Below are 10529 nucleotides of genomic sequence, written 5' to 3' on the forward strand. Positions count from 1 at the left end.
CATGCAACCCGAGTTTACTGCACTTTCAGTGGTTAAGAAGGAACCGAGGGCATGGCTACACTTGCAGATGTAGAGCGCTGTGAGTTAAACCCACCTTCGTAGAGAGCAGTACGGAAAGTTCTGTAGTCTGTCCACACTAACAGCTGCAAGTCACTGGCGTTGCCACATTTGCGGCACTTGCAAGGGCATTGGGAGCAGTGCATTACGGGCATCTATCCCACAGAACACCTCCGCCCATTCTGGTGATGTGGCTTGTGGGAAGGGGGTGAGGAGTGCAGGGCATTCTGAGTCCTTTCCCAACGCCCCGTGATGCACTGGTTCGCATCCCAGCATTCCCTTTGGTTCCGTCCACATTTGGCGCCATCTTTCAACATTTTTTGTACTGCGCGCTCTGTCTTCCCTTTTGGTCTGCGGGAATGGAGCCTGGCCTGCTGAGGAGTATGCTGACTAGTCTCGCCAGCATGTCACTTTTGGCAGTCAAGTTATTCCTTATGATCAAAAGTGACAGGGAGAGCTCCGATGATAATATCAACTAGAGTAACACATATGACGCTTGCTTGCGGCATTCACGGACATGCTCACCACCGTGGAACACCACTTTTGGGCTCTGGAAACAAGCACTGAGTGACGGGATCACACAATCATGCAAGTCTGGGATGACGAGCAGTGGCTGCAGAACTTTCGGATGAGAAAAGCTACTTTCATGGGACTGTGTGAGGAGCTCACCTCCACCCTGCGGCGCAAGGAGATGAGATTGAAAGCTGCCCTGATGGTGGAAAAGCGGGTGGCTATTGCAATTTGGAAGCTGGCAACTCCAGACAGCTACCGATCGGTCGCTAACCAGTTTGGCGTGGGGAAGTCAACTGTTGGAATCTGTTGATGCAACTTTGCAGGGCTATTAATCGCATCCTGCTCAGAAGAACCGTGACTCTGGGTAAGGTGCATGACATTGTGGCAGGCTTTGCACAAATGGGTTTCCCTAACTGTGGAGGGGGGATAGATAGCTTGCATATTCCATTTCTGGCACCAGCCCACTTAGCCTCCGAGTACGTTAATCAGAAGGGGTATTTCTTGATGGTTCTTCAGACGCTTGTGGATCACCATGGGCGTTTCACTGACATTAACGCAGACTGGCCCGGAAAGGTACATAACGCACGCATCTTTCGGAATGCTGGCCTGTTGAGGAAGCTGCAAGCCGGGAATTTTTTCCCAGACCAGAAGATCACCATAGGGGAAGTCGAAATGCCCACTGTGATCCTTGGAGACCCCGCTTACCCTTTAATGCTGTGGCTCATGAAACCCTACACAGGGAGCCTTGACAGCAGCAAGGAGCGGTTCAACAACAGGCTGAGCTGGTGCAGAATGACTGTGGTGTGCTTTTGGCCATTTAAAGGGCCGCTGGCGCTCTCTGTATGGGAAGCTGGACCGGGCCAATGACATCATCCCCGTGGTTATATCTGCATGCTGTACCCTCCATAACATTTGTAAAGGGAAGAGTGAAAGATTCACTCAGGCATGGAACTCAAGAGATTCAACACCTGGAGGCTGAATTTGAACAGCCAGAGAGCAGGGCTATTAGAGGGGCCCAGCATGGGGTTGCAAGGATTAGGGATGCCTGGAGGGAGCAATTTGAGGCTGAAAGCCACCAATAATGTCTGGTGCCCTGCACGGGAGTGAAGTACAGTGGTTCCAATATTAGTAGGAATCTGTGTTTGCTACGCTGACTTGCAGTGCCTGTTTCTTTCCTGGGCTAAGGTATCTTTTACTTTATGCAATAATAAAGAATGTTTTCAAAGCCAAAAAATCCTTTTATTGAAAAGAAAATCCCTTTATTGAAAATAGACACAACTGCTTGGGAAACGGAAAGGGCAAAGGGGTGTGGAACGGTACAATCACAGATTTGCGTATGTCCTGTCTGGAGTGCTGTGCAATGAGTGCTGCACTTCAGGATGGCTATACTGCATGGTGAGGGGGGTTGAGCGCAGCGAGTAAGGGTCGTAGTTTTCAGGGCTGGGTGGTGAAGCTACAGGTGTTGGAGGCAGCTGGTGGCGGTAAGAACCTGGATGTTGGGGAAAGTGGGTTGGAAGTGACATGGGGGCACAAGGGAAAGAATTTTGGGACAATGGCTGCAGTGGGGGGGCGGGCGCGGTAGTGCTCCGCCTGCGTTGCTACAAGTGCCTGTATCGACTCCGCTTGGCGCTCCGTGATGCTTAGCAGCCGCTCCATGATGCTTAGCAGCCGCTCCGTGCTTTGGTGCCGGTGAGCCGCATTCTGCTGGCGGACCCTCCTTTCACGCTCCTGCCACTCCTGCACTTTTTGATTTTCATTACTTGAATGCTGCATTACTTCATGCAACATGTCTTCCTTGCTTCTACGTGGCCTCTTTCTGATTCTTTAGAGTCTTTCAGACGGTGATAACACAGATGGCCGAGAACTCCTGGCTTGAGAAAAGCTCCTGGCTGCATGCATCTAGGGATTCCAGGGTGTCTTCCTCTGCCTCAGCACTCTCGCTCCCGCTTCGTTACTCCTCCTCCTCCTGCCTTGTTGCACTGGGCTCTGAAGTGTCCATGGTGGTCCCCAGAGTGGAGGTGGGGTCACCTGCAAGTATCGCATCCAGCTCTTTGTAGAAATGGCAGGTCGTGGGGGCAGCACCGGAGCGGCGGTTTGCCTTGCGGGCTTTGTGGTAGGCATTCCGCAGCTCCTTCACTTTAATCCTGCACTGCAGTGCGTCCCGGTTGTGGCCCCTTTCCATCATGTCTCTGGATATCTGCCTGAAGGGATCGTAATTCCTACAGCTGGAGTGCAGCTGGGACTGGACAGCTTCCTCCCCACAAACACTGATGAGGTCCAGCAACTCGCCATTGCTCTATACTGGGGCTCACCTGGCGCGGAGGCAGGGTCACCTGGAAAGATTCGCTGATAGCACTCCACGCCTGGCTGAGCAAACAGAAAGGGATTTTTCAAAATTCCCAGTGAATTTAAAGGGTGGGTCTGATGGTTGGTCACCTGAGGGCAGGGCAGTAGAGTTCAAAGTGATGACCAGAGTGCCTAGCACAGGCATTGTGGGACACTTCTGGAGGCCAATCAGAGTGCACTATAGGACCAGGGCGTCCACACTGGTGCCATGGCGATCCAGCAGGAGCGCAGCAAACATTATTCCACTCGCCAAGGTGGAGTACCAGCAGCGCTGTAGCCGCAGAGTCAGAGCGCTCTACATGCCTTGCCAGTGTGGATGCGTAGTGAGCTAGTGCGCCCGGGGCTCCTTTATTGCGCTGTAACTCGCAAGTGTAGCCAAGGTCTGAGGGGTGACTAAGGTGAAGAGCGAGGGAGGAATAAGTGGCCCCACAGAGAGTGTTTACCAGAGGGTTCTGCAGCTCAACCCCAGGAGGCACCAATCCCACGCGTGGGAATATGCAGAGGCCAATTGAATATAATCATATCACTTGAACAATGTCACCCATATCCTTTCTCTCCCTTAACACTCCTACTGTTTGTTCAAATCAACTTGTTGCATGTGGTCTTAAATTTAGATTATAAGGTCTCAAACGCACAGACATTCTTGTATTCTGTTTGTACAACTTCTAGCACACGGGATGCCAATCCTGACTGGGAACTTTAGGCGTATAATAGAAATAATATTTTGATAGGCCCACAATCAGTGCTTGAATTTTGGGGGAATTTTAGAGGGGCCCTTAATGAAAGACAGGAACTATTTTTAGAAGAAAGGCTCAAGTTCCTGTAGCAAAGAATAATGGCCTTTGAGAATTTGCTCTGATCCTACCCTGGATTTCTTGCTCATTAGAATGGATACCATCATTTTTTATTTAAATTGTGGAACAAAACATCTACAATCTCAGCAGAAGCTACCCACACACACACAAAAAAAGAAATGCTACCCTCAAGTTACAACCTACCCATATCCCCCCTAAAAGCGACAGTCAACTCCCCCAGGATTAAAGGCTTTCCCCCAAATATATTCAGAAAAGGGGTGGGTCTCTCAAGTCAAAGAGGGGTATTTTTATCATGCCCAAAGCTTGCTAAACTTTATGTAGGAAAAACAAGGTCCCTGACAGAAGAGCTTCCCATCTAAATTGACAGAGACACAGATGAAGGCTCAGGGAGAGGGATGCAGCCAAGGGAATGATCAGGGACACTCGTTCCCAGCTTGTTTAACTCCACTTTCAATGAATGTGTTTTGGGTTTTTTTTATTTACAAACAGTAAAGTTGTGTGCCAATATTGACAAAACAGCAAAAAGTTGTGTGCCAGTATTAACATTTGAACTGATGCCCCCTCCCACCTGTAGCTTTTGGGCTGTTTTGTCTTTTGGGGAGGGGGTGTATAACACTTCTCTATTTGCTTTTATTTTTGTATTCATGTCACACACCTTCCCCCAGCCTAGAAAAAGGTGTGCATGTTTGCAAAGGGGTGTATTGCAGAGGATCCCTCCTAAACACTCCAATGCCTAGAAAGGACAAGGAAGGAAGGAATTTCTAGAAGTCTCCCCCCACTTCCCTGACCAGAAGTGAGGGGGAATATTCCAGGGGTCTCCCCATACATCCCCCCTTCCAAGATGAGAGATGAGGGGGGATACTCAAGGGGCTCAACATACTTCCCATCAACACCCATCACCATGAGCTCTCTTGAGGCTGGGGGAGAATTTCCATAGCTTCCCCAAATGACCACTCCAGTGAAAAGGGGGCCTCCTCATAGGGAACACACACATTTACCTCCTTTTGGAATCCCGCTCCACCCCACAGGCAGTAGGCCATGCCTCCCATCCCATTCCCTGTGCCGGGGGGGGGAAGGGGGGGGAAGGGGGGAGGAGGAGAGAGAACAATATTGCCTGGACCAGTTACCTCACGAATCAGGGGTTGAAGCCGCTTGTTTCAGCTTCAATCCTTCCCACCCTCACCCCCTACCAATCACAGATGACAGGAAAGAACACCCTGCAGCAATGGTGCCAATTCAGATTTGCCCCCTCTCTTACCCACACACTGCATGAGCCAGTGACACCAGAAGTTGAGCTCTTGGCAGACTCACCTGCAGTCCACCATACAGAAACAGACTCCGGTGCGCCAGGCTGCAACACCATTTGGCCTGGCCACCCCTTCATCTAGCAGGAGGGGCAGCTGTGCCAAATTTGAGTGGTACTGTGACCCCATGTGCCCAATCTCAACACCACTGACAAAAACTTGGCCAGGCCACCCCTCCATCTGTTCAAAGGTGCAGATGGGTCAAATTTCAGTGGCATTGCAAGCACACAACTGGAGTGATGCTTCAGACCACTCTGGAATCAGCTGTACTGATTCAGTTTAAAAGTGATCTGGCCACACATTCCCTCCCATTAAACTCTGAGCAAATGCAAAAGCCTTGGGTGTGAGGGGGAATTCAATGTCCTCAGCCTCCCCTCACTGGCGGCAGTGTAGCTTTATCCTGGATTTCAAGTGTCAGGGTGGTTCTTCAGCAACACTAGACCCAGGTGAGAAATAAGGGGGCCAAAACACAGCACCCTGATGCCTTATAATTAAACACAACTAAGGCAGCCCCTAAAATTAGTGAGCGGGCCTGGCCTCCCATAACTCCCCCCACCCAGAGTCCTAGCACCACTGACAATACTATCAAAAATTAAAAGTCACAGAGTCTCCATGGAAAAATTAAAATATTTAAGCATCAAGCATCCAATCCTGAAATCAATTCACACTACAACTTCTCCTGACTTCAGTGGTAATTCTGAATGTTATAACCGCAGGATTAGGTCCTTTAGTTATTATCTAACTAAAAAAACATATGGAATCTTACACCTTCCAGTTTTTGACTGAAAAAAAATTGTCAAATTAAGCTACAGCCATACAATCTATTTTTATGACAGACGCTACAGTATATACTTGCTATAACTAAATCAGATTTAATTCTAGACTATAAATGGCAATTGGCATTTGCCAATGGAATGGCAATGACAATAAATATAATATCCTGCAATTTCCTGACCACACTTTTCCATTCCTCCCCCCCCCGCCCCTTCTGAAAAGTTTTAGATGAAAAATCACCAATTACCTTAAATTACAGCTGACTCGATTATAGGGAAGGTGCTTAAAAACAAACACACATACATAAACTTCCCAAGTACAAATACTGCCTAGAACTAGGTTAGGTAATGAAACGAAGACAAATCAGAAGACAGTCCAGGCTAGACAAACTAATTCCCAATGCTGTTAATAGTTGGGAAAGATTAAGAAGAGTAAGATTTAGATTCCAGTGAAACAACTGATGACACTCAGGCCTTAAGTACGTTGGTATTTTGCTCCAGTTTCAGCAGTTTGTGTCCAGCCAACAATGTGGCTGCACTAGTACTAATTGTATACAAGCTGTGATTTGCACCAATGTGCACTGTGAAAGAGTTTAAGCTGGTGCAAATTACAGTTTTCCTTATCTTCCCTTGGAGGCTTTCACTGGCACAACTACAACATCAACTGTTGAAACTGGAGCAATTTCCAAAACAGACGATCTATACTTAAAATGTTAAAGTGGTGCAGCTGAACTGCTGTAGCACTTCAGTGTAGACCACTGGTTCTCAACACACAGGCAGCCCAATTAGCACACAGCTGCGGCCCAGCTCAGCTGTGTGCTAAAGGCCAGGCTCCAGGTCACAGGTAATAAACAAAAATTCATGGCCGGTGACTTGTCCGTAACTTTTACCATACATATACACACACACACACACACACACCCCCCTGACTAAAACTTAGCACCTTCTGAGGCCCTGGGCGCTGCTGCTCCGGGTGGCCCCAAGATACCGCTGCTGTGGGGGTCTGGGGGCTGACAGCTGCCCTGGCCATGGGGACTTACTGACCCCCGCCACCCCTGCTCCGAGGCCTTGGGGCCAGCTGCTCGGGCACTCCCCGGAACCCTGCCTGGTTGCTTCCCCCTGTCCAGCCGCCCAAGCAGCGGCTGGCCCTGGGAAGGCTACTCAGGTACTCCCAGGGCCAGCTGCCCAAGGAACGGCTGGTGTGGCTACGCCCTGGGATGGCTCCAGCTGCACCCAGTGCAGCTGACTGCGGGGCGCCCGAGCAGCTGGCCCTGGGGCTAGCTGCTCTAGGATCAGCCGCACCAGCTGCGAAAGTCAAGGAGATCGTGGAACCGTGACTTCGATGATCTTCCTGACTGAAATGCAGCTTTAGTCGTGACTCCTCAGGGGGTTGCAAGGTTATTACATGGGGGGTCACGAGCTGTCAGCCTCTACCCTCAACCCCTGCTTTGCCTCCAGCGTTTATAACAGCATTAAATATACAAAAATGTGTTTTTAATTTTAATATAAGGGGGGATCGCACTCACAGGCTTGCTGTGTGAAAGGGGTCACCACTACCAAAGTTTGAGAACCCCTGCTCTAACACACATTCCAAACTCATTTTCTTTTTTCCTTGTGCGTATTGTAAACATCTACAACATGGCAGCATATTAAGAAAATGTAAATGTAGCAAGAACTAACTTGTCTAGACAAAAAGCCAGCAAAGGAAAGTCTAAACTAGAAAATAATGCATAGCTTAACATAAACCTTACCCAATAATGTACAGTGCAGTATAAAAATTAGTAGTGGATATAATATAGTATGTAATATCAGCCTGCAAAATAGTAATGAAAATTTACCAGTTAGGTATGAAATCTATTTCCCTCACCTTCATTTACCATAACAAAATCAGAAAAAAAATACTGTATTATCCATTCAAATTAAAAAATTGCCCACCCTGGGCAAGAAATACTAGAAATTTAATTTTAGGTCTACATATAGTTCCTGGTTTCAGAGTAACAGCCGTGTTAGTCTGTATTCGCAAAAAGAAAAGGAGTATGGGTTAGTCTCTAAGGTGCCACAAGTACTCCTTTTCATATAGTTCCTGAATATTTTAAATATATATGACAACTAAAGAAATAATAAAACTTCAGACCATGACAGAGCACCGTGTAAGTGCTGAAAACCAGAAAGCTGTGTGCATATGCACAAAAGAAGACAGGCATGTTCATAAAACAATCCACAATTACACATGGGATTGACTGTGAGAGTACCAGGAGGACATAAAAGTGCACACGTGAAAATAACAGAAAGGAGTATGCCTGCTAAACACTGGCAGGGCATGTGCCTAGGCACCAGAATGACAGAGGTATGTGTGCTAACTACTGGCAAGGCGTGCGCATGAACACCATAAAGACGAGTCACCAGTGTGTGGTCAGAGTACTGGCACGGGTGCGCGGTGGGCACTAGCAATGGCGCATGCATGTGCATCCCAGACAACAGTGTGCGCGCTGAACAGCGGCAGCGCGTGAGACGAACTGCGAGGGCACTGCAGCCACAGACGGGAGTGCGCGCGCAGAGGCCTGGCGCGCACACTGCCGCAATAATAGATGGAGAGCGCAGAGGGGACCTGTCCACAGCTCTCGCCCCTGGACCCCGGCACGTTATTAGCCAACAGCAGACATTCAGAATGGGAACTGCAGCCCCGGCTCGCGAGCGTGCAGGCGCGGGACGCACTATGCGCGAGACTGTGCCAGTGCGGCTACACGCAGGGCGCCAGCGCCCCCTGCCGTGCTCGGGAAGGGGGGGAGGGGGCGAGCGCAAAGCCGTGAAGACAAAGGAGCTCGTGATGACTCAGGGCTGCAGCTCGGCAGGCACCGCACCTCCCCAGCCACACTCCCCCTTGCGCCGCAGGGGACGGGGCAGCGCTCCCCAGGCCCGGGCCGAGCCCCACACACCCGGGCCGCCAGGCCCACTCCTCCCCTGCAGCGCCGAGAGGCTCCGAGCCCCGGCGGCTGCGGGACCGGAGCCGCCGCCACTCAGCCCCCAGCCCAGGGTGCGGGGAGGATGGGCAGGCAGAGCCCACCCCGGGGCGCGCGCGAAGCCTCTCCCGCCCTGGCCGCCGACATCTTGTTTTCCGCCATTTTATGGCCGCCCGAGAGGCCGCTCGGCGGCGGGATCCGGGCCCTGCTCCGGCCCAGCTGAGGAACAGCCGCCGGCGGGTGGAGCCCACACGCCTAGAGCGAGGAGCCGGCGGTCAAGCCCGGCGGCGGTGGCGGCGAAACGCACAGGCCCCGGGCGCGGCCTGCGCTAAGGCCTAGCCGCCTCCATTGTTCCCAGCCCCCGCCGGCCCAGCTCTCGCACCTCCGCTCACCTGTGCGGGTCCCTGCGCCGCGCCGCGGGGTCGGGTCCGGCTGAGGGTCGGGCGGGCCGCAGGACTCCGCCGCCGCCGGGGCCTTGCATTCGGGGCCGCCAGGTCCGGGGCCTGCACCAATCACAGGCGCTGGGCTAGGAAACGGGGCGCGAGCGCGCGCGGCCTTCTCCCCCTCCCCCCACCGGCTTCGCGACCAGCCCTGCCGCTGTTGCCGCACGTCACTGGGAGCCGGAGCGTGCCCCAGAGCTGCGAGCATGCGCAGCAACCGCAGCTGAAGTCGCTGCCCTTACTTTGCTCTCAAACGTGCCCCGAGAGCAAAGCGGGGAGCTGGAAGCCGCCGGGGAGAAAGGGTAGTTGGGGCGGAGGGGTCAAGCGGAGAGAAGGCAGGAGGGGATAAATGGGAGAGGCCAGGAAAGGGGCAAGAGCGGAGGACAAAGTGAAAGGGCCAATGCAGAGCAGGCTTGTGGTCGTGGGTGGATAGTGTGGCTCTGTGCTGCCCCCCACAGGGATGTGGTATCACAGCCACAGGCCCCCGCCCACACACACACACACACAGAGGGGTATCAAAGATGCATTTTTATGGCCTGGAGGCTGCATGCACATGCTGCCGCACCTCAGCTTTTGTTGGGTAACTTAAGTTTCCAAATCTCTGCAAACAAATGGGAGTCCATGTGTGACTTCAGTGATGTCTACTTGACAATGCAAACAACGTGAAATAGCATCTCAGAGTCTGTGTGAACTTCCCTGATCCTTATTCATTTTACCATAGTGTCATCTCTAACGCCTAGTAATGGCACTTCCTCGTCCACACTAAGATCAGCCTTTTGCTGATCATTTTAACAAATGGAACAAAAAATGTAACAAAAGTGAAGCACACGTGTAATTGCTGCAAAGAAGGAAACAGATAAAAGAACAAAGGTAAATTTAACAAGAAAAAATGAGGAGTATTTGAGGCACCTTAGAGACTGACATTTATTTGAGCATAAGCTTTCATGGGCTAAAGCCCACTTAATCATATATGGAAAGAGAAACAAAGGGCCAAATTAGTGATAGGCCTAAAGTAGAACCTGTTTTCCCATCAAGTGATACTAAATAAGGCACTGAACAAATAATATTTTAATTATAGAAAGTGCCATATTCTCCCATTAACAGCAGTGAAAGTTCTGCTTTGCGTCCAGCTCATGTACACATATTTGCACTAGCTCAATGAAAGCTAGCACGGGTATAAATAGTAGTGTAGCCTCTGCAGCCCAGGCAGTAGTGGCACAGGGAAGATGCCCGTATTACACGCCCACCTGAACCCTATCGGAACATACACTGCTATTTATACTCACACTCGCTCTCATCAAACTAGTGCAAGTATGTGTAT

The 10529-nt window shown here is 50.8% G+C and overlaps 1 protein-coding gene across 1 annotated transcript in view; it reads right to left on the minus strand.

Annotated features, from left to right (window-relative positions):
* Positions 1-9510, minus strand: part of ZNF711 (zinc finger protein 711) — a 40758-nt gene extending 31248 nt beyond the window's left edge. The window contains 1 exon segment of the mRNA XM_043521642.1: positions 9161-9510. The gene's annotated coding sequence lies outside the window, so the exon portion shown is untranslated.
* Positions 9511-10529: the final 1019 nt, after the last annotated feature.

Source organism: Chelonia mydas, chromosome 9 (genome assembly GCF_015237465.2).
Source record: "Chelonia mydas isolate rCheMyd1 chromosome 9, rCheMyd1.pri.v2, whole genome shotgun sequence".
NCBI classification, from domain to species: Eukaryota; Metazoa; Chordata; order Testudines; family Cheloniidae; genus Chelonia; species Chelonia mydas.